This window comes from Haliaeetus albicilla, chromosome 16, assembly GCF_947461875.1.
Source record: "Haliaeetus albicilla chromosome 16, bHalAlb1.1, whole genome shotgun sequence".
NCBI classification, from domain to species: Eukaryota; Metazoa; Chordata; class Aves; order Accipitriformes; family Accipitridae; genus Haliaeetus; species Haliaeetus albicilla.
In genome coordinates this window covers 29,122,351-29,147,974 of record NC_091498.1, presented here as the reverse complement: position 1 = coordinate 29,147,974, position 25,624 = coordinate 29,122,351, and the positions used below count along the sequence as shown (strand labels likewise).

The 25,624-nt window shown below is 40.4% G+C and overlaps 1 protein-coding gene across 2 annotated transcripts in view; it reads right to left on the bottom strand.

Annotated features, from left to right (window-relative positions):
* The window catches only part of SMIM38 (small integral membrane protein 38), a 34,659-nt gene extending 10,771 nt beyond the window's left edge, over positions 1-23,888 (bottom strand). The window contains exons 1-3 of one of the 2 annotated variants that reach the window (XM_069804108.1): positions 23,198-23,888; positions 9,680-9,817; positions 1,439-1,535 (exon numbers count right to left, since the gene is read on the bottom strand). The gene's annotated coding sequence lies outside the window, so the exon portion shown is untranslated. Of the gene's footprint in view, positions 1-1,438; positions 1,536-2,372; positions 3,143-9,679; positions 9,818-23,197 lie in introns of those variants that run through there. The other variant, XR_011328215.1, reaches the window with a different exon arrangement.
* Between the last annotated feature and the right edge of the window lie 1,736 nt (positions 23,889-25,624).

The window sequence follows — 25,624 nt, the reverse complement described above, 5'->3', positions numbered from 1 at the left end:
GCAGCCTTAAAACAATACCTTTTTTTAATCAATGAACCCAGACGGCATTCACAGCTTTTTGCGATGACAAATGCCCTTTGAAAGAGTTAATAGGCAAAGGTTTGTACTGGCAATGAATAGGGCTACCTTTAATTGATCCAAGAGCCTTAGAGAGCCGTCTTATAGCGTGATGATGTATTTGGGTTGCAAATAGGCCAAAATAAGCATAAAGAAAATCTGTAAGACCATGAGACCTTTCATTTTTTCATTGCGGGGAGGGAAGGGGGGGAACTGCCGGGGAAAATGAGAGAACTATGATGGGGTTATCTTTGTGCTCCAGCACTTAAAATAGATAAAAAGACAGAGATTTTGAGGAAAAGAGAGGAAGTGATCAGGCCATAATTCTGAGAATAAACATCAGGGTGCATGAAAAGTACAAAACAAGGCTTCTTCAGGAAAAAAAAAAAAAAAAAAAAAAATAGAGGAGATGACCTAATGGTATAAAGAAACGTTGATTAAAGAAATACCCTGAGGGAGAAAGATATTCCATCAGCTTTAACAAACACTGCATGGCCCTGCCTCCCCTCTAAACTTCTTAAGTGAGAGAAAAAAAAAAAAAATTGTCTGGAGAAGAGGCAGTCACATGGATCCATTTATAATTCTTCCCCTCATTCTTTGTTCATCTCTTACATGATTTTGTTCAAGATGTACAGGAAATTTGTACACAAGAGGCGGCTCACAAAATTAAAAGCAATGGTTTAGTAGTAAGCATTCTTCCTTGAGTAGCCAAAGAAGAAACAAAAATTCATTTTTATAAGCAATATAAAATCCATTTAGTCATATTTTTTCTTTATGAGACTGATTATACACCAATATTAGCTAATACTTATGAAGAAACTAGTCTATCCGTGCTTAAACTAGCCTTGCATCATAAAGTCCATTTTGGCAGAACCCCTTCCTCATTTAGCGAAAGCTAAACCGATTTCCTTGAACTTTCACAGGTATAAACTTTATGCCAAGGTAGAATTTTTCTGGAAAGTCTGTGGCAAATCAGACAAGGAAACTCCTAGACTAAAAGACTATTTTAAAATGGAATTATTGTGTAAGCATATTATCAATAACTCAGGAAAAAAAATCCCATAGAAAGATACTGGGGTCTGAGATTTTCTTAAAAGACAGATACGGGGGGAGCTAGGAAAAGAGTTGACATCGCTTCTTAAAAATAAAAAAACAAAGCAGTAAAATATCCTGCCCCAATATATGCATCCAGATGCATTAGGAAAACTAAGTCAAGCCCACTTTCAATTTAGAACAGGGAACAGATAAGCTGTTCTCAAATTCTGCTCATCCTATTCATCCTACAGGCATGAACAAGTCCTCTTCTAGCAGTAAACAAACAGAAAAAAATACAAAGTCTTCATTGCAGTTCTGCGTAAAAATGAAGGAGAACTGAACTTACCTCTAAGACAAGAGAGCTGAAATAAGATGCTTCAAACAATACATTCCCATTAGTAATACTCGACTCCTGTGAGGAGTTTTCCCCGTGGCACAAAGTTCTGAGGAAAAGAATAGACAAAAACTTCCTGTCGTAACTTCAAGACATTTTTCTAATTGATTATTCTAAGGCCATATCATCAAGCACCACAGAATTACAACTATACCAAGGTAAGCACCAGCTACGTCCTTCAAAAAAAGAAAAAAAAAAACAACAACAAACCTAAACCTCACTTCAAGGCACAAACATCAGTAGACGAGCAGGAGAACCAGGACACATGGACAGTGGCAACTTACTAAGGAAAGTATATGCTGGGCTATGCACACACGGACTTCCTTACTTCTGTGTAAAGAGTCAAAATATTGTGCTGTGGCTTTTTTCATTTTTTTTAAATTAGTAACAATTTTGAGAAAGTCTTTTCCTTGTTCTATTCACTTTCAATTCAGACTGTTAGAATCTTCCTTTGTAATTCAAAGCCAGAGTATGTATTTCTACTGTATCAGGTTATGTGTAAATTCTAGCTACCACGAGATTTCAAAAAAAAAAAAAATTTTTTTAAAAATTAGGATGTACAAGGATGTCTTGAAAGGACATCAAGTTCTTGAAGATCACGTCAAAATCAACTGCTTTTTGTGCAGAGGACACTGGATATATTACCCATTCCACTCCCCCCAAGCATGGTGAAGCACCACTGTTTTATAAAATTGGAGACAATCACATCACAACATAACTGTGTCGAGTAGCTTACTATTTGACAAAAAAAAGATTGGCCAAACTCTATTACACTTCTAGCTGGTAGGGGTCAGGGAACACAACCAGGATTTCTTCCAAAGGATATAGCCCTCCAAGCTGCAGGCAAAGTAACCCCATCAAGGCTCACACGACAGATGAGACTTACAAGTACAGAGGAAGCATAGGTGGCTGACCGCACAGGAGGTCTCCTTTCATCACTTACGCCAGGAGCACCAAACTACGAAACTGAGCCGCCGGACCAATCCCACGGTACCCATTAAGACCTTGAAGACAGCTGGGGAAAAAAAGTCACTAAAGAACGACAGGTAAAACCCTGGAACGTGAAGGAAGGAAACGAGAACAGTGACAAGAGAGAAAGTAAATCAGAGAACTGAAAAGGTTGTCTTAAAGGCGTTTGCCTAGGGCCTGTCAAGGTAGCGTTGCATCCTTTTTATCTTACTTTCCACCAAACTGACTCTGATCATAACAGCACCTTCAACAGCGAAGCTTCCCCCAACAAATGGCACGATCAGCCTATTTGTGGGACACTCCATACTATTCAAGATCATATTTCTACTGCTGCCCTTGTAGACAGCCTACAGAAAAAGGGCCAATATTCAAATCCTGTTCACGCAACGTTCAATTTCGCTGAAGAACACACCGAGACAGAAGGGCTTTTCTGTGGCAAATACCAGCTATTTTCCCAAATCAAGCCTTAAATACTTTATAGGTCTGCTTACACAGCGAGAAAACACATCCCACCTGGAAGCATGCGTGGGAGCTGTTTACGAAGGGCACACCAACAGAGCACTACCAGGATGGCCACAAAGCAAACATGACTGCAGACTGCTGCAAATACGTGGGACACGGGTATATTCCCAAGGCTGTCAGACTCAAATTATGAGCTCAATGAATAAGCAGTGCCACATGTTACCTACAGATTACTGGACATACGTGCGTAATACCGTATAACGGCGATGTTCCTCTGCACATCAAATCGACTGTCGTTGTCATTGGATTTAATTTGTGTGTCTCTCTACAGGCTCAAATGGATCACCAATGCCAAAGCTCTAAGAATCCTATATGCATGAGCTTATCTTTGACCAAGCAAATAACTATACTATGAGGAACTGAGGCATAGAAAGTCTGAATAGAAATGAACACAGATTTTCCAAGCAGCATCTATTTTACAGCTACCTCATAAAACTAATAGCAACAACATATTTTTAAAGCCAGTTCATGTTTTACTCTTAAAGGAATATTTCTCTATTTGGTTAATCTTCAGCCCTGCATGCACACACACACACCTGGAACAGCCAAAACAAAGACTTAACGGTGGGAGAAGCTGATGCAGAAAGAGAAATGGGTTTTCCAGTGCCAGAGATGGACTCTGCTTCAGAGACAAGATCAAAGACCATTACTTTTTGGTCCTCAGACCAATGTTCAGACAAAAGCTTCCCAGGTTCCTTATAAACTGCAATAACCCTCACTATCCTGAATAGGTTTTTTGTGGGGTTTTTTTTTTAAAGTAATCTCCAGGAAGCTTTACTTAAAAGCTAGTTGAGTCTCTTTGCAAAATGTGCTGTTTAACTGAGCTTTAATTACACTCTCCGTCATCTACAATCCCAGGCCCAAACGTAGTGTACAGGGAAATAAAACCCACAACGTTTTGCCAAAGGAGGCAGGAGGAGTTTTCATGCCGTATCACGAGCGGCAACAGGCACAGATAAAGTTGTATTTTCAGCTCCAAAAGTATAAATCCTCCACAACTCCACGTTGACATAAACCTCACCCTAAAAGCTCCGTGGACTCTCCTCAACTCAGCTGGGATACTAAGAAAGCGTACTTTGATCCTTTTTTCTAAAAATCTGCTTCACAATTCAACATCTTTGATGTAAATCTTTTAAAAGACTGAGATGGCATCAAGTCAGGGACAGGATGGAGGGAAATGTGTTTCCGTCCGTGGGGGGACCATTAGGAAGAAGGTTAATAGCCCTGGGCATGCGATCAAATTAAGGCTTGTGCCAGTTTCCCCAGGGTTTCCCTTGCCATCACCAGCTTCCCTAGACTGGGCAGCTCACCCTCATCTTCCTACCAAAGACAGCTCTTAAACAGAAGCACAACAGCCTGCTGGAGAGAAACAGAAAAATGATCACATAATTAACTTATATGGATAAAATATGAAATCGGCAGAGGGAGGGAGCCTTTGAGTATCTTCACCTTTGGAGAGGTACAAACTCGACGCATGTTCGGCTTCAAAGATGGGTAGGGAGCAGGAATTTGGACCTTCCCAACATGTGGATTGCAGCGCTGAGGCAGCACCGAGTCTGAACAAGGCTGGAGTTAGCATTCAGAGCACACAGCCCAGCAGAGTATGGGAAAGGGATAGAGCAGCCCAAAGAGCTGGCGCCACTAACTGACGAGCAGAGCGCAAGTGATAAAGATTTACTGCGAGAGAGGAGGAAACAGTCCGCTGGCCCGATTAGAGCTGTGAATACCGAGTTGTTCAGGGAGGATTTTGCAGCTGACTGATCACAGGCTGTCGGAGCAGGCCTCGGACAACAGCTGCAAGGCTTGCTGGGCTGCAGAAACAAAGGGCGCCTAGCACGGTGCAAAGAAAGAGTTGACAGGTTGTTGTTAGCAGTGGCAAATGTGTGAGGTATGTCACTGTGTGTGAGACGGGGTGGGTTGGGTTGGTGGGGAAGAAGGAGGGCAAGAAGCACAGGCAGCGCTCAGAAAAGGGGGGGGGGCTCACGGGGGAGGGAGCAGGGACGCAGGCTTGGTCAAAGCATTTTCCTAAAATCAGGCCGGTGTTTGTAAGGAGGACAATCACAAGGTCTGTTTACTGCTGCCAAGATGAATTAGCCCATCGTCTCATTTATAGGACGAATCCGGTGGCACAGACTATAAGGTGCATGGCATTAAAGGGACTAATTAGACGATTCCGGCAAATCTGAATTAAGACCCTTTCTTTCTTTGAAAGCTGGAAAGCATTTCTCAGGACTCTAGTCAGATGGCTTAGGTTTTGTTGGGCTTTTTCTTTCTGTTCTGAGAAGGGATATCTTGTGCAATTCCCTAACGCACAAGGGTCTGCTCTAAATTCTGCTCTGAGCTTCAAGAACAGTTGTTAGGAAGCTGCTGGCATTTACATCATATCTAAAAAGGTCCAAACCAAAATCCTGGATTCTGCAGGAATTCAGCTCCCAGTCCAGGGACAAACTTTGCAGCTGGTCCCTCCTGTTAGAGCGGGCTAAACCAGAAGCCCACATGTGAACATATCTGAGCTAAGAGCCTACAGCTGAATTCTCACTCGCACATACAAAACAATCTAGGTTTTTCAAAAGCTGGCTTCTAATCTGACACCCACCCACCCCCCCCCCCTTCCAAATACAGCGTCTGGAGCCAAATGCTTTTCCCAAGCAACTCTGTGCTTTCTGGAGCCATGGTTCACTAAGCTTGTGAGTGCTGGGCAGGAATGTATCAATGAAACTCCAGAGATGATCAAAGACAGAAGCTGGAGAACAGGAGAACTTACTTTCAGCTAGCTCCCTGTTTGGCAAATTTAGAATTCCGTTCTTGAAATCTGGCAACATTTTACTCCGATTGTGACAAAAACAAAGTGTTACAAACACCTCTGAAGCAATGGTGCATGCTGTTTGCACACAACCACTATATTACAGTGGTCACTATTAAAATGTTTTACAAGCGGTTAAGGTTACCATGGTATTCACAGTATACTAAGAGAAGGGAATACCATGAAAATCACACAAACATTCAGCACTGCAAGCTGCAAATATCAGATGTTTCATAGTAATCAGAGACACTTTGTAAAGTGCAGGCTTCTTGCTTTTTTACGTATATATCTATTACTAACAAATGAAGAAGAGACACTAAGAAATTGCAGTGGCCTTTATAGTATCCAATCAATTATACAAACAAACTCTATTTTAATTTTTCATGTCTAAATGGTCTCTGGGACCCAGTTACTCTAGTCCCAATGGGGCAGCACTTGATACACTGTAAAGGGAATTCAGAACAAGAGGCATTTCAAGGCTTCTAACACAGCTCCATTCTCCCAAAATAAAAAAAAAAAAAAATATATATATATACCAGCGTGCAGAATACTCCATCTAGGGGCAGAAATGTAACCCAAACTTTCCTTAGCCCCTGCTTTGACATGTGTTAACCTCATTCTACCAGGACTGAGTGCATGAGAAATAATCAGACATTTCACAGAGGTTCCAAATAGTTCTTCCTCAGTATGAGTCCATAGATTTTTACTTTTTATTATTTTAAATACAGAGCTTCCAGCTTGAGTTTCCGCTTAACAGTGATGAAGAACACAGGCACTACTTTTATATGTCTACTAGCAACCAGATTATACTTTAAACTACAAATATTATCTTAGGAACAATTTATAATCCTTCGTACCCATATGCTCGAAGTTTTCAGCTGAATAAGGGTGGCCAGTGAGTTCAACTGCAAAGAATAATGAAATGCCTGAAGGACTATTTAGGTAACCATATTTGTGGATACAGTTAGGCTTCTACTGAAGTCAAAGCAAGGTCTGAATTCGACTTCAGGAGGAGCAGAAATGGCTTGTGGCAGAGGCATACTTCTGAATAAGAAATTCTCTCCGCAGCCGGATAATTCAGTATCATTTACGCTTAATATTAGCGCATAGGATTTGTTCACCAAATGTATTTGAGAGCAATGTATACAGTAGACAGAAGCAACAAATTCACAGGCTCAGAAAAAAACTGAAAAGATAGAATAATGCCCATTAACAGTTTTTTCTCTTTAGGGGAAAAAAAAAATTACAGCAAGTATATCAAGCCTTTCCCTCTAATTATATGTCTTCTTTATACAAATCGCTTTCAGCTGGCAACTCCACACTAATTTTCCTTAGTAAGCAATGGGTTACAGCTTGTCCATAACATTACAGCTTTCCACTGCACTGTGTCTTGCTCTTTGTCTCTCTGGTACAGAGAAGCTGCTTCTGAGGCTGGTGTAACACTTTTGAAAGTAATCAAATTACTCCGTACATTTGCTCTCCTTAAACACCTATATTTGATCACCTCCATTCTTCCTGTTCAGCCTCTCAGCTGCAAACTTCAAACTTCATAAATGCAAAGGTTCGAATTTTCTAGACACCGCTTTAATTTTTCAAATAGCAATCCAATTACTGAGCAAATTGGCACATGTGCCTAGTTACATAGTGACTTGGCACTGCCTCCACTCGTTGCTGGCAGTGATGAATGTGTTCCCCCTTAGCCCTCCTCGTCTATCTGCTCCAGCCTCCGAGCCAACACCAGTGACCACATAAGGAGAGTGCCTGGCAGCTGCAAGCCCGAGGTGCCAAGAGGCAGATTGTATTCTGTAGCAGCAGGATCTGGGTCTGTGACTGGCTTCCTGGCTAGTCTTTTGTGAGACCTTTTCCATGGCCTCTAGGTTGGCTCTAATGAAGCCTGTAGAAATGCCTGCAGGGAGCTGGTATAGAAGTGAGTTAAGTCAAAGGTTTAATTTAGTTTCTAAAGTGAAGTGAATGTATATTGGCCTTCTTTTTCCACCCTGCAATTATACTCCTGCCACATTTATGAGAAAATACAGTATTCAGTCAACAATAGGAGTGCATTCCTGGGTATGTCTGCACCGCACATTGGGGCAAAGATCCCCAAGCCAGCCTCAATTAACTTAGCTGCGGAACCAGAAGCAATATAGCTGTGTTTGCTCGGTGTGACACCCGAGCTAATTAACTATGTATGGCAGTAACAGAGCTTTACTGTTTCTGGCACTGAAGCTGGTATCCCTGTGTGGTAATCTACTACAGACATGCCAGCTCACTTGGAGGTAACCTGAGGGCTCCCTAATCTGATGTTGCCTTGCACTGCAGAGATACTTTTAGGAATACTCCAGGAACCGGCAGGAGTTTGACGACCTCTTTACATCATGCGAGAGTAGTGAGACTACAGATGTGGTTACAGTAAATCTGGACTGTTCCTCTTCCATCCCATTCACATTCTTTTATTACTCACAACATGATGGTTACAGAGCATCTTTAAATAATGTGTTAAGCATCTTGAGCAACATCTGTCACATGTGCCGCTTTCTAGATTTCTCACTTCCTCCTCCAGGGGCAAAAAGCTGGACAAAGATATTTTAAAGTATTTCTCGAACTTGCTTTTTTTTTAAAAAAAGAAAATTTGGGTCTTGGACCATAAGTGGACTTCTTTGGACTATTTAGAGAGCCATTTTCAGTTATTTCAGTGCAGCAGATAGGAATTTTCTCATAACAGAATATTTTTTTCCCCATCTGGATTTTTTATGATCCCCAAGAAATTAACTTTCTTAAAATAAATGAGTACAGGTGCCAAAGACCAGAGATGCACTATGATCCCTGTAATACAAACAGGCTTTGGTGAAGGTAAAACCAAAACACAACAACTTGCCAACTATTCCTCTTTTGGAATCCCACCTCAGGCATACCAAGAAACTACTGGAGAGAATCAGAGTTATTTGTCCAGCAACTTTCTGATGCAGATGGTAGTCTGGAAAATATCTGAGTGGACTCTGAACTGCACACACTACAATATTTTGCTGAGTTTGCTTGCTTGGAATTTAGTTATGAGTACAGTTGTTTGTTACTGATGGAATTTTTCCTTTCCCCCTTTTTTTTTTCTAAACCAGGTATGTTGACAGAGGTACTTAATGAGATCTGAGCTGTGACAATTAGATTATATTTAATTAAAATCTCCTTATTTATCATTTAAGAGCTTTATCAACTGACCTGCCTTTACTGATGTTCATCTTGCTTGAAATCTGTAGGTAGACAGGAAGCCTAAGATCTATTGACTTTCTAGATAACAAAGCTGAGTTGTAATTCCAAGAACCACCATAAGGGCCTGAGGACTTTCCTTCAAATCTAATCGCCCCAGGTCTCAAGACTGACATTTCACAAGGCAGCAAATACAATGATAAATTTAACACACAACTCCCAGGCTATCCATCAGTACAAACACATACAACTGTGATGCATCAGTGTGGATTTTAAGTGTGATATCTGAGCACACCGTTTTTCTACTATGCTCTCTGCCTTAGCAGCAATTTTGCATGGGTTACTTGGAGTCATTTTCAAAAAACAACACTAAATTCTGCACAGGCTGTACTGCTAATATATATAAAATAGTGATTTAAAACAATGGGGACCTTTATGGACAATTGATTATATCTAGTAAACCTACTAATCTAATCTGCAAGAACAGGTCTGTCCATCAGAGCCTAATGAACTGCTCTGGTGACTACAGTGGCTTACAGACAGACACCTTCAGGAAAGCAAACACCATATTTTGATTAACAGATTTTAGACTATGTTCAAGAGATCCCTGGGAATCCTTGGACTGATTCTAAGGCACCAGGAATGGTAAAGTACACACATCATTGGTAAGCTTCATAACATTATTCAGGGGTTTGTACCTTTATTTCAGTGATGTTCAAATAAAGGGTAAAAACTTCAGAACTGTAGATGATGTGCAGCCCTATTGTCATCTTCAATACCTTCTACAGGAGCAGGAAACCGAGGTGGAAACCGGACTCGTACTCCTGGCTACAGGCCTGTAGGACACAAGAAAGAGTTAGTTATCCAGAAGGGCACACAAGCATGTGCTTCACACTAGGCATGCGAATGCCCCAAACGCATAAAAGCTCACATGCCAAAGTTAGCAACACTGCTGTAGCCAAGCTGTGCTGAGAGTTAAGCACGCACTTAAGAGCTTTGCTGGATGGCCGCCATTTACAGATGTACAATCAGTACAGAGACATGTAGGCAGAGACTTCCTTTAATGGGTCCACTGAATTCTTTTCTTGAGGATACATACTTGGTTATTTCAATTAACGTATTTATAAACCCAAATACTCCTTTTCTGATTACATCTCAGAGACTAGCGCATGTATCATTTTGCACAGAGTCCTTTGCTTACCACACTTCTTAAAGATCCAGGGCCAGACAAACAATTCAAAATCAAATGCAAAAAGCAGCTAGAATCTGGTAATACAGAACTCTCCCAGTTCCTGTTTTCCACTTGCTTTATCCTTGATTTGTTTACTTTGAAGATGCTACTAGGTCCTTGCCTATATGTAATGATAACTACTAACAGCAGCTTGATGAATAAGAGAAAGCGGAAGAAAAACAATAGGAAAGGCATTAAGGGCACTAAAATAATTCTTTCTGGGATGGGCATTAGACATATGCTGGCTACTCCAGTCACAGTGCAATCAAAGCTGTCCTGTGCCACTGCCAAAAACTGCAACAGGTGCCAAAAGATTACAGCATTGGTTAAATCCACTCCTAAGGCACGAGCTCAGGGACTGATCCAAATCCCAGAAGCCAACGAACGTCTTTCCCCAGACGTCAATTTTTTTCAAATAGTTCTCCTCTTATTTCCAGTGTGATGGTGGGGGGGGAGCATAAATAAATTCAACTGCCAGGAGGCAATCCTCCGATTTCGCCACTGCAAGTCTGTACAGATGCCAAAGCCACGCACAGCCTCTCAGACGCATTTGTAAGGTAATTAATATTTTATATTCACAACAATAAGAGATCTTAATTCACAAGGAACTATTAAGACAGTTTCTGGTTCTGTTCTCCCCAGCACATTACAATGACAACTCCATGCCAGCAGCAGCCACATGGTCTAAAGGTGCCAAGCTGGCAAGGATACTCTCTCTCCGCATTTGGCATCTAACCCCTTGGCAAACCCCTCAGCAGTTGTGCTTGGCTGCTTTTGGATCCGTCATGTGGTTAGGCTGCTGATAGCATAGGAGGGTGCTGCGTCCTCTGGGCACCATTTCACTTTAACACCTGTCTGATTCAGAGGAATGCGCACACATGGAGAGCAAGATCCCCGCACAAATCCTCCCAGAGACCCAGAGCACATGCTCCATTTGTTACTGAAAGGGGTCGTTTCCTCAGACCCACAAGTGCTTTTTCCACCCCCCTCCTCTTCCCCTTCACATATCTGTATACAGCCCTTAGAGGGTCCTACATCCTGCCATGCATTCCACATGTGTTGGAGGTTTGCTTTGTGAACCAGGAATACAAAACATAGCCTTTTTGTATATAATGAAATCTCATATTTTACTGTGCTCATATAAAGCCATTTCTTTGTGAATAAGACTTTTTTATTTGTGACATTTTAACGATCTACAAATGTTTGGTACAGATGAAAGAAAATTATTATTTCCAGGTCACCTTGCAGTAATACTTTTTGATAGGCACCATAATTCCAATTAAATTGAGTAATAAGGGAGGGGGGGAAAACCCTTCAAACACTTAAAGTGCCGCAGAAGCAGAAATATTTTAAAAAGAAAACATAAAACCAAGCATAGATCACTGACCACAAGCCACAAAATATCAGAGAGGGACACAGATAAGGAAATTCAAAGCCCTTTCTCCACTGGGGACAACTCAAAAAAGTATAGCTTTTACAACATGCACACTGTAAGAATATAACCCTGTACCCCACAAACACCATGTATCCTTGTAGCGAATGCAGAAAGTTTTCATGTCACAGGATTGGGTCTGACTTGGGCCGCAAACCTAGTGAAATAGTCCCAAGTCTAGTCCCTCAGAGTTACTTGTCAAAAATCACAACTACCATCCCAAACTTAGCAGCGGGGCCCAGGAGCGCTGCGGCAGAGGTGCAGTAGGCGTACAAAAAGCGTGTTGAGACTTTGCACAGCACCTCTCCAAATCTGTGCCTGTCTGAAAGCACTACAATCCACCTCATGTTTGCATGAACAATGGCCTGCACTGATTCATCCAGTACATTCTGACACTTTTGAACACGGTTATCTTTGGATCAGACACTCTCTAAAGCCTGTGAAATAAATGCAAGTCTTCGGTTGCTAAGCTCACGGTCACAAAATAACTGCTATCGCTCACTCTAGCGGGAAGGCTCGGTGTACCCATTTCACCCCAGCTGGAACGTGTAAATAAAAGCCAGGACTCCTGTGTTCTACTTCAAGCCATACCGTTTGCCTGTCACGTTGTTACCATGATTTTTGTTTTGCATCAAGCTTAGGGCCCACAGACACCGGCCAAGGCCTCCCTGCGCCAGGCAGAGCACTAGCACAGAACACAAACCCTACTCGCTGCACGTAATTTTGCATCTATCAGTATTCCTACATTTAGCCATCTGAGTTTAAGTTTAAAAAAAAAAAAAAAAAACAACCAAACCACCCCCCCAAATTGCTACTGTTTTGAGATCCTCATACTAAAAGTAAAACAAGCTTAAGCATGACATCACAATCAGAAGGTCAATGGGATTGCCCATGTATAAAATAAAGGTACTTGAACAGAAGACACAATAAAGCGTTTGCAAAATTACTCATGCCCTACTCTAGCATCAGGTAAGCAACTTATTTTGTTTTGAGGGAGCTGGCTTTGGCTTTGTTTTGTTGAGGTTTTTTTTCCTTCTTGAACAGTTCTGCACTATTTATTAGGAAAAAAAGTTCTCTCCCCCCCTCCTCAGAAACGCATGCTTTCTTCACAACACTAGGGTGACATACAGGATGGACACTGGGACTATGACAAATTTAAGATCTAGCATCTCGGAGGCTTTCCTGGCCACAAGCCAAAACTTTCTGGAATAGAAAAAGCTTTTTAATAAGGCATTTTCAGTAACAAATTCAGTATTTAACCCTTGGGAGGTAAGGAAATATCCCAACTTAAAACTGTTATTCAGTTACATATAAAAATGTTGGTTTAGATCATTTTTAGGAGTTTCTGTAATTACATGATTTTCCATTTCTTTTTCTCTGTGACCTGGGCAATTGATTTCATTGTGATTAAAGCACCTGGCTTTTGGAGCAAAGGAGACGAAAAATAAGTACCAAATAAACATATAAAACTCTCTAGCAACATTCCTGGAATAGTTTTTCTGTAAAGTACATGGCATGTTCAGAACACATGATTTTGTAGTACAAAGATTTTATTGGCTTCACTGCTCAGTGCGGTCATCTCAGATTCATGCCAAATAAACCTACCACACCGTATTGTCATTTATTTTCTGTCTCTGTGTATAAATCTGCTCTTTCTAAAAAGCAAGTTCGCAATTCCTGCACAAATTCACAACCTGAATGCGTTAGATTATCATATCCAAGGGAAGATAATGTAAGAACAGGGCACCATACGTTACTTTTGGCAACTAAAGTGGGAAGAAGTAAATACAGGACTTCAGAAGAGCCAACAAAAGAACAACAGCCAGGGAGGAGGACTTGCCTCCGACAGGTTCCTTGCACCTCCTTTCTGCAGCACCCTGGTGTTTGGTACCAGGAGCAGATTTGTTCTCATACGAGTCTCAGTTGGACTGAGCCCTGGAATGAATGCACCATACAGCATGGCTTATATACAAGTTATGTGGAAGACCAAGGAAAGAAAAAAAAAAACCAACGTCAAAGTCAGAAAAGCCTCCAGTTTCAATTACACATACGTAAACCTTCTACATGAATAGACCTTGCCAGATGTTTCCTTATCATAATACACTTCCCCTTATTAACATGACTAAATAAATAAAACTTACCTAAATCAAATCCTGACCATTTCCCCATTTTAAACTTAATTAATTTTCTCAGGTTTATGCACTTTTGCAGCATGCAATCGAAAGCAGAGAGCTTCTTCGTAAGAACATGCCTGATTAGGAAATTTATTTTTTTTAGAACAGTTATTGTGCCATGACACAAGGGTAGAACACTGTTTTAAAGGGCTGCTGACTCTGGACAATTTATATGCTAATTTCAGAAATGATTCCTCCTACATTAAATAAGGAGCTAAGGAATGTTCCAAAGGTCTAGACAGACCACACCATTAACAGATTGGGTAAATCAACGCTAATACTGCCCACAGCGTATTACACCGTGTGAACTTCCTTCACTGCACACATTTTACTAATTTTAGTTCCACGTGGTTCCTCAGCTGACTGGCCAAAATATAAACACCAGCTCCCTAAAGCCTCCCTGTGCCCATCTTGACCTTGGACTTGCCTTTAATATTAAACTTGAGGAAAAAACTGAATGGTCACACTTTTTTTATTCTGGGTACATTTATAAATGGTTTATAAAGGGTTAACAAATGATTAATAGATGATGGAAATGTTAAAAAAGTGTGCACAGCCATGAACAATAAAGATAGCTGTTATGCAGCTAATACTAAATGATCAGCTATTTAAGAAAGTACAATGCAAACCCATACATTCTAGCCCAAACTCCATCAGTGTAAAGGCTAAGTCTGGCAAACAATTCAAATACCTTCAAACTTGTTTGAGCACTGACAAATCCTCCAGCATTTATTAGCAGTGTTCTGAGGCTATTATTGTTTTAAAGGACAAGTCAAATCTGGCTCCAAATTTAGACTTTGTACAAACAAGCTGTTATAAAGCCTTAGAATAACAGAAATATTTCCAGTTTTTATTTTACTTCCAATAAAAATGATCTTTAAACAAATTCTCACATGGTATATGTAATCCTAATAATGCAGAACTGAAAAACTCAAAACGAAACTAGCATCACTAAATCAAAATAGAAAGATCATAAAATTCTAAGTTCAACTGAAATTTTAAAATTCCTTTTGGTTTTGTATCTTAGCTTACTAGCTACGCTGCTGAAACAAGGCATTGATGCAAAGCATGATGCTGAGTCTAAGTTCTCAGTTGCCACAGAAGAAAACCCCAAAATATCACCAGTGATGAGATCTTGGTTTTAGAAATTAACTCAAACAGGCAGCCAGAGCATTTACAGCATCTTGTGTATTATCATAATGTGACAAGTTCTTGCAATCTCACTTACTGGTAAACTCTATGGTACTAAATACTGAGGTACCTTCACATGACAAAAATCTGATTTCTTTTCAACTGACGTAAGAGCTTCCAACAGACTTTGTTTTCCTTTTTTTTTTTCCTCTCTTTCTACTTAACTGAGGATTATATCAAATGCAAGTAACTCACACAATCTCATAATACCTTTCTTAACAAATAGTGTAACATTTTGGGGACACAGAGTTGAATGTTAAGTCAGAAGAACACTGGGCATTTACCTCCCCTCATTGAATTCAATAGCTGAACTTCCACTGAGTGCCAAGGAATTGGATTAGGTATTCCGTTTATAGCGTGGGTCAAGCAAACTCTTCCCCCCACATCAGACATGCACACACCCCTCAACTAATCAGTGCACTACAACTGAATTATATCATAGGAGCTATCTCTCAGCAAACCACAATCAGTTATGAAGTGCAGCCTTCCATAAACCAGTACAAGCAGGACCCTAAGACCTGACACAGCTAATATATCGCACACAGCCAAGAACATGCGTTGCTATACATCAGACACCCCAGTCAAATGACTCCTGATAATGATCAGTGATGGTAAATTGGCACCTGCGCTACTGGAAAAATTCCAAACTTCACCTTCTAGCTACAGGAATGAGGAGGATATATGTGAATGATCTTTGGCAGGGAAAGGTACATTGTTTCATTGCTGTGGGAAAAATGCTTAATGCTCAAATGTTTCCTTAAAATAAGATTACAATGAAACATTAGAGGTAGCATTATTAACGATAATCAACTTGCCTGGCTAAATGAAAAAATAACTCCAAACTCATCTCCAATCTGCAGAAAAAATATCTAGTGTTTCATGCCCTCACTTTTTTCTGAGCACTTAGGCAGAGATGCTTACTGCAAAGAGAATAGGCCCTTGTGTACTTTGGTTTTTGAAACTCAAGCAAAGTTCCCAGCTTACCTATTCTTTTTCCCCATCAATGAATGAGGAAGAGACTAATCAAAATTTTGAGGTTAGACTATAACACTTTTGAGCCACTGAAAACATGAACCCTTACACCCCAAATGTATTTCTGAATGGTAAACCTTGTCCAGGAAATAACATGACTCTGAGGAGAGACACAAAACGTATAGCCCTTTAAAAAGGATTGGGGGATCTCAGAAACCATAGCTGTTGCTGAACTCCATGACATACAGAAAAACTGATACGGCTTTATAACCTGTGTGTCAAAACCATTGCCATAAAATATTCCATTGTCTTACACCAAGTCAGGACTTCTCCTCAAACCATGAGATATTCCACCACTGACCATGCCGGAGTTTTGCCATTGCTACCATTGGGGCAGTATCTCACCTTGTGCCCGTAACACAGGAAGCAGTGAGGAGGCACTGTACGCTATGGGAAGCCAGGTTTTAAAAAGTATGTTTCTTGGATATTCTGTCTTTCATGCTTTTCCCAAGACAACAATAAAAAGCTAGTACAATGATAAGAATGTTGCTAAACATTCATACAGATATGCTTCCTGAGAAACCACTAGGTTAAAGTACATGCAGACAGATGTCTGCTATCGAGCACATTTGTGCATACATACATGTAAATATATATATAAAAACACCCTATGCTTCTCAACAGAAAGAAAAATGGTCCCCAGTCAGAGATCATTCAGAGGCTCTGAGTCAGCATTGTCCACCCAAGTTCAGAGCCACCTTTCCCCCCCCCTTTCTCAGCTTTTTCACCTCAGCTTCATTCCATCATCCTTTACCTCCTGTGCAGGTTCAGCCAGCTCCCTTCCTTCACCAATCCACTTAGTTTCCCCCAGAAGACACCTTATCTCAAAAAAGAAAAAAAACCACTGAAATTGATATTAATTTTATTATATCATTACTTCTCTGTATATCCCTTTCCTCATGCTGCCTTTTTAGGTTACAGTTTCTTTAGGACAGGGATTATTTACTGTTCTGTGTACTAATACAACACAGCTCTGCTCTTAACCAGCCTCTAGTCACTACCATAAGAAGCTGAGAATAAAAAGAAGCTGCCTTTGCCCTAGGTAAATGCTCTCGAGTGATATCAATCATATTTATCCATCTTTGCAAAAGGAGCCCCAGAAAGCACGTAACAAACATGTCAAACATTACAGAACCTAAATCTCTCTTTTGAAAAAATATTTATTATTTCAAACAAATTTTATACCATGAAATGTAATCACACTTTCACTCTAGGCATTCCTGTAATATTAAATCATGGTGGCGAATTTGTTTTTATTCAAGTCTTGTTCATTTCTCTTTTCAGGGTACTTACGAGTAATTCATACCTGTTCACAATCACTCCTTTCTCTTCATTAACTGCCTGAATAAAATTAGGAAAACATTCAATTTGTAAAAACTGTCCTATGAGAGACCGCACCCTGAAAACCATTTTAAAAACTGTTTCTGAACATGTTCAGCATCTAAGTATGTTTTACTGATAATTTTATAGCAATGATTTACTTCATTTTCTTAGTGGCAAAGCACTTGGAAAATATGAAAAGCTAGGCTATAGGTATATTGCCAATCTGCTTTTAGGGTCAAAAAAACCCACAGTGACATTCTCTGCTGTTTTCATAATACATCACATGTCTCACCAAAGGCCACTGAAACCAGGGGAAATCTTTCAGACTCTTCAGTGAACTTCGAATCAAGAAATAATTCCTTCTTCTGCAGAACAGCTCAAAAGCAACTTAACCACAAATTCTGCAGAGTAGCAGATGAATTTCTACCACTCTTAAGAAAGCACGAACTCGGAATCCCAGCCTTCTAGTTGGGAAAAACATATTGGGTTATTGCAAGGACTAACCCATTCTGTGATGTCAAAAGGATCTGTTTTCTTTCCCATGAAGCTCAAGTTTCCACCTGTGGCTACATTCTCAGAATATAATGTCCTGTTTTTAACCCAACTCAGTAGGGCATGCAACAAGGAGAGTAGAGGAACTTCCCTGAGCGTGCACTGAGCAGTCAGCTAAGGCTGCTGTAGAAAGAGACATCAGTTTCAGATCAAGATGGACCATTACAGCCACCTTATCTAATCATCTCCCTCACACAGACCAGAAACTATCAGGCAGATCTAAAAAGCTTAAAACTGCACATTCCACAAAGGCATCCACTTGGCAGCTCTGAAGTAAAACAATAATGCTTCAAAATGCCATACTGCTTGAAAAGGGACATCTGAAGTTTTTGCTGTGAACATTACTCAGATATGGAGAGGATGTACCTCATAGCTTATTATTGTATGCAGCATACATCATGCACTCAGAAAGCACAGCGTGTTTTAGATCTATGGTCAAAACCTGGCAGGAACCGTTCATTCAGGAGAGGAGTTTGAGTAGTTCATCCGTGAATTTAAGCTAAATTCAGTAGGTGCTAAATCCTTCAGCCCTCTGCTGATGAATTAAAGGAGAGGAAACGGACAAAATGATGGAAACATTATTTTAAGAATAATACATAATCATTAATTTTCTTTTACATAAGACCACGTGAACTTCCAAAGGTCTGTGGTACACTGGAAAAGAGGCATAAAACCCCGATTTGTAATTGGGCCACCAGTTTACCACCGAATGAGGGTAACGAGTCGGGACTTAAACAAGAACATTCAAAATGCTGAAGAAAAAGAAGCACAGACGCTTCTTTGGGCATCTATGATCAGAATTTATCTCAAACATCCTAGACCATATTACAGAAGAATTCATGGTATTAATGCAACCACATGGATTATTGACAGCTATTTACCACATGCAGAGATAACTGTGCTGCTACCTGTCAACATTATAGCTCATACTCAGTGTAGATTCAAGTGAATTACTGTACAATTTTTACACTTCAATTTTCCTGGGAAATCACTTGTGCCATGAGGACAGTATACACACTAGGACACCAGGGCACCTCAAACTGTCAGATGCCACTAGTGCTCATACAGTCACACGTACATTGCTTTCCTGTCTACAGAGCTGTCACTTCAGAGTAATTGCATTTCACCTCAAAGTGCCCCAAAAATACACGAATGCTTTAATGACTTAGGTTGCCCTTCTTCAAAATGACAGTACCTTCTTTCCCCTTTGTTTGCTCAAGAATTTGTTTAGAGTCTTTCCTAATTACAGAGTCTGAATCTTTCTAGCTAAAACGAGCTTTCATTAAAATAGGCAAGTCACTGAGCCTAAAAATTGCCCTTTTAAATGTGTGAGGTTTGGATGCACTTTCGCTGAATCCAAGGCAGATCCAAGGGAACCTTCAGGAATTCCTGCTAGCATTACTAGCAGGTCTGACCTTTGGTTGCAGTCACTGAGGCTGTAGGGACTCTACACACCAGTCAGTGCCTGTCTTGCAGATCTTCATGCTATGTTGTTAACATGACGTTTTTGTCTCCTAGAGATTTGCCCTAAGATAGCATCCTTCACAACAGCCTGCAGAGGTACACATGCAATTATCAGCCTGCGAACTACCTTTTTCCACCCACTGGAAACAATCAAACATCTTTGACGCAGGAAAGCTTAACTGGGAGGAAATGGTGGTTATCCTCTTGAAGTAACCCCTAGAGAAGATGAGAATGTCATTGCAAACTTGTGGGAAAAAAAGGTTTTCCATTGTCAGCATGTAAAATAGGTACAGGACAATAGGCACTGTGTTTTTTCTGCAATCAGGTTGACAAATCCCCGAATGCAAAGAAAATGAAAGCCAGAGGCAATTTGTTCAAAAAAACTATTAAATAACTTAGGGTTACATAATTTAGATTGAGAGCTGACTCCTCAAAGAGACAAAAGCAGCAAACAGTCTTGAAAAGAACATGAAACGTCAGTACTAGAACAGTTATAATGAACTTCTAAAATAACCTTATAAGTTTTTCCAGTATCAGCCTCTTTTCTCAACCAGTGTCTTTGACCAAAAGAAAAGAAGAAAATTCTGCTACATGTACTACAAACAAAAAATTGACAGCACTCCCATCAGTCACCTTCATTTTCTAACACTAATTCTCTTAATCACCACAGGCTGACATAATCCCGAAGTGGCTTCAAATAAATTCTCTACAGATAAAAAGCTCAAGTGTTGTTTCTACCATCACATTCTCACTGATGACTGCATTCCTAGTATGCACATTAGTGCCAAAGAGAGGTATCATAAGAGTTTGTACACTTGACCTTCGGTACTATAATTCCTGTCATCTCCAGTCTACACCTTAACGTTCTGCAAAAGTTAACAGAAAGCATGAAAGTAAATAATGAAACACTGCATGAGGGAACATTTTCCCCCTGTATAGGCAAATACAAATAAGCAGAGAGCTCTATGGATGTGAAAATTAACAAGGGAATTACTTAAGCTGATAAGAGAAAATGGCAGAGATGTCCTGAATTCACTACAGTTAAATCACTGCAGATCCAACAAACAAGATCATCTAATGTAGTAACCTTACGACACCTGGTCCAAATACAAGAAACAAAGTCTCGCTGCCATTATACCATCTTTGCCATCTTTCCCCATTCTCTGTTTTGTGCCTTCCACTAGGCAGCTCCCTTGGCTGTAACATCTACTCCCTAATTGTTCCCTAAGTGGCATAGTAGCTTACATTGCTCACAGAGAGTACATTATGTCGTTACTGAGAGCAATGTGTTCACTTTAACCTACCAGATCAGTGTTGATGCCTCCAAGAATGCCTCCCCTCTCTGTTACCATGACAGTTGAGATCACCTGAAACATCTGCGCTTGCTGTGATGCCCTGCCCTCTCAGCTTCCTGAAGACAGAGGCACAAACACACAGAGGTAGGATTTCATCACAAAGGATCAAGTCCAGGTGCACTTGGTGAAGACTAAAGTTGTGGAGTTTGTTTCCTGCTTCAGGTTTTCCAGAGTTCACCTCCATGCCATGTCTTCTTGCTTGGAATGGGTGAGTAAAACTAAAGAAAACAGTAACGAGACCTTCCTATAACTGAACAGATTTCCTTTCACACATTACTTCTTGCCTAATTTTATAAGCTTTTTGGTAGGGAACACCTGATATCTTTGTCAATTGATGGGTTAACTTCTAGTAACTATGTCCAGCAGTAATATGTACAAGCAAAATAGTAATATAACTTTAGAGACATTGTTCTTCAGAGAGTTCCCAACAGTACTCAAAACAGGGTGTAAAATAGGCTTTATTAAGCTCTGCAGGAGCCAAAAGCCCTTGAAGAGGCCACATGCCATCAGTGAACAACGGTTTAAGGCTCCTAGGGAGCTGGGATCTAGGGAAAGCTGCCTCTTACAAGGTGTCTCTTACAAGTGTTTCTTACAAGATAATAACATCTGGAGATGCAGGAGCAAGCACTGAATTCTGAGCTCAGGGAGGTCTTGCAAAGAGGGCAGCTCTTCTTCAGAGGCAATACCTTGTTTCTATGGGTTGTGGGCCTTGGCTTCTGCAGGGACCCCCAAATCCAGCCAAGTCCTGAACCAAACAGAAATCAGTGTAGTTGAGAAAAACTCAGCATTACCAAGACAAGACCTGGAGTCCGGACTGTAAGGATCTGGTAGCTCGCATTCAGATCAGTGCTCAGTGGGAGCTGTGACCCCGAAGTCCCTCCCTATTGCAGGGGCATGCAATTCTCAAGCCAGCCTGTCCGTGATGCCTGTCGAAAGTCCATGGGGGCAGGCTCTTACACTGCCTTCAAGTACCCTAAATGCACGCATTTGTCCCCAAACTCCTTGTATGCTTATCTTCAAAATAAAATATGGCTCTGTAGCATAGCATTGCAAAATGTGTAGTTCAACCTATACTTCTTGGAGGATTGCTTCCAGCATGAAATGATAGTGGGCCCTTCCAAACACAGCAGAAATTAAAACCTGATGGTGGAATACTTCTCTACAGTTGCCCATTTTTAACTTTCTTTTGCTACTTTGCTGGGGAATAAGAAAGCTGTTAAATTCCTTTCAATCTGAGTTTCCACATTTGCAGCAATACTGTCCATAAAGTATTAGACTGATAGCGTTTCCACAGTGGTGATAGCAGAATGGGCAGTCAGAAGGTAAGATTTTTACTTACAATAGCAGCAACTCACAAACAACTTAGCAAAAGCTAGCAAAGTTGTAACTTCATAACGGGTATGATGAAAAGGAAACATGGATGGTTGTATGTATGCATGATACAGTTTGTGTGGTACTTAAGGCCATAACACATTCTTTTGTATGAACTACATCGTGAGGTGTACAGCATCAGCCCTCTCCACAGCTGATGTTAAAGGAAAATATAAAAGAAATAAAAGTAAGTTCTCTATCTCTTCACTGACATGAACACACCCAAAATACACTTAGTTTCTAATTCCAAAAAAAGGGACAGTATTTTCAGAAGTCCTTCAAGCACCATCCACATTATCCAAAAAGACTCAATATTTACATTGTAGAACAAATATGGACAGGTTAATTCCTTCCTAAAAGGATAATAATTACTAACTGTCCTGCTGGACATACTTTTGTTACAAAGAACCAGAAATGACTAATAAAAATTATCAGTTTTGATGAAAGTGGATATTGCTGGCCACATTCACAGACCCACTTGATTCATTCCAGCAGAAAAGTAATTTAGAACTATTACACAGCTTTGTTCACACCAGCATCAAGCTATTTATCTTAGGAACAAGCTTGAACAGTCAGGGATAAGAAATCTAATTTGGGAGCTGGTAGTTGTAGTAATCACATTAAATCTCCTCACTACTCTATCATAGAGCTAAAACCTGCAGACACCACACAAAGACGTAGTTTTTATCTGTACATGTATATATATGTTTATACACAAATATATTTTTTTATATATATATATATATATATACACACACACAGATACACACACACAGGCAAACACACTTTTGGAGAGGAATCTCCTGTCTCAAACACAGAGCACTCTCTCGCCATCGATACCATTCTGAGATGTCATTTCCAGTTACCTATATCAAAATTACGCAGAACTACAGTTCTTTCTGCCTTTATTTTGTTGGGATGCCATGGTAAGTGGTAAATGCTCTGCTGCCACCCAATGACTTTTCCTGGTATTGCCCATATCCGAAGAAGACCATTTCTTTCTACTTCGTAACTAACCAGGTTTAAAAAAAACCACAAAAAAACCCAAGTTAAGTTAAAGGCAGCACTTAGAGCTGAAGCACTTTGCATACCTGTGGTGCCTTGGCCCCTGTGAAACATGGGACATCGCTGCCTCTCTTCACCTGTATGCAAATGGCCAGAATTCCTTCTATCATTCTGCCAAAAGAAGCAAAACTTTATCTGAATTCCAAGTCACAAAAACATCATTGTGCTCTGGCAGTTAATTTTTACTGGTTTACAATGTACTTTCCTTTACACAAGAGATAATGCCAGCTAACCACAGCAAACCTTTCACACAGCTGTTATGCTTTATAGTTGATCAAAGCATTGATTTCGCAGTATTATGTCAATGCCAGACACGCCGATTCCCCTCACTGTTTTCACTCAGGGACTGTTCAGTTCTTTTCTTTGGTCTCTTTACAAAGCACAACTTGTTTTAGTCCTTACTATTACATCTAAATTAAGTTTGCAATGGTACAAAAACACAAGTGGCAGCCCATCAGGTTGAAGGGAAAAGGGAAATTCTGCTACTTGTATCTTCACCCCACCTATAATTAAGTCTTCAAAGGTTTAAGCAATTCAGCTTTCCTTTCAGTAAAACTATACATTTGTAGAATGCTGATTTAAAGAAATTCAAGAAACTAGCAAATAAGTTTTTGCCAATATGTATTTGCACATGAGAACAAGCTGCTCAGTTCTTAAGAATTTGTCCATATTGCTAGGGCAAAAACATGTGCATCTGCTTAAATTAGTATAATTTAACATTTGCAAGACCAGTTTATACAGTGAATTACTTTAAAATGTGGTTTAAATTTTCAGTTATCAGCTCGAGATGGTATGAAAGACCCTGACTGCTCAACAGATGAATGCTCAGTTGAGAGCTTATTGTCACAGAGGAACCACAATTATAGGTTTAAAGTAAGCGCAGCAGTGCTTGACTTATTTTCACGTATTTCATTGTTATTGTTGTTTTGGCACATAAGACGTAGCAGGATGGCCCTGCCACCAGAACATACACAGAACATACTCCTAGAATATACACTAAAAAACTAAAGAAAAGAAGAACTAACTTCTTTCCCAAGAACTATCTACAAGAAAACTTGATCATTGTGCTAAAATTTAGAGGTTATTTTCAAAACATTTTGACTACTGCTGCTCTCTGGGGTTCTCAAAGATCAGAGATTTTTGAGACTTGTTAGCAGTTAATGGTATTTAACTATATTTCATTCAGATGGGTCAATGAAACTGGATTTGGCAGTTTGTAAGAAGTTTCACTTTCTCACTCCTACATTTTTCATACTCCAAGCACAAGGCAGAAGTGTTCCAGATACAAACATTTTGGTACAAACAGATGTGTATTACTAGTAATTCACTGCCTCAAAACATACCTTTTTACGTTTTTGCCATGAAAAACAAAACCCAATTGTATTCCAACCCCTCGGTTCAGGCCCCAGCACTTAACTATGCTGAGAACGTTCCATTAAGTGCATCCAGAAGTGCTGATCATACGGCCCAACCTGCATGGTCACTCTAAAATGGGGTCTTGAACTCCCTCTGCTGGCTAAAATCACAACTAGAGAATTAAAAAAATCCTGTCATGCCCCAAAAGAAAAAAGACAACAAGTAGCATGTAAAAATTTTTTAAAAATACAATAAAGATAATGTTTATATCTTCTTTCAGGATTTTATTTTTTTTAATTGTCCTGTTTTTTTAACGTCATCTTTCTCCCTGCCTTCCTGTTTTCTGTAACAGTTAGGGTTGCAATTCAGCTCACAAATACATACCAAGTACAAACTCACAAAGGTAAGCCTTGGGTCCTCTGTCTGTGCTCTCCAAGTTGTATAACCTCACACCTCCTTTCACACCCTCCAAAAAACCACTCTCCCACCCTCACGTTTTCCTGCCCACAGCTGGCCTCTCCTCTCCACCTCACTGGAGGTGATGGACACCTTCAGTGCTGCTGCTTCCAGGGGAAAAAGACTGTCCTGGGCTCCTGCCTCTCCTCTGGGCAGGGGAAAGAGGTAAGGATGCCCCTCTGTGTGGCTGCACTTGCCCCTAAGCGTTCCAGCTTTCAGAGGCACCCACACCAGTGTTCTGCTACCCAAAGCCTACCAACCTCTGCAAGCTGCTGTCTAAAAGTGAGGTTACAGCACCTGAAAGGAAAACTCCTGATCTCCTTGTTTACTGCTCCCATGAAGCACCGGTCTGCGACTGGGAAGCTCTGCAGATGAGTCCCGCACAAACAATTTCCTTCTTAAGCGGTGTCGACAGATCACAAAGAGCATAGTATCTGTGACAAGACAAGCGATCAATATGAGAGGACCTTTACAGGAAGAGGTGGGAGAACTGCTGGAAAGAAATCCACCGTCAAAGCAGCAAATTAAGACATGTTTGCCAAGGACCAAAATTACAACTGTAGGTCAAATTGACTGAGGCGAATGGTCTACTAGACGTAACGAAGTGGCAAATGTAGGATTTGGATTCAGTCCCCACTCCT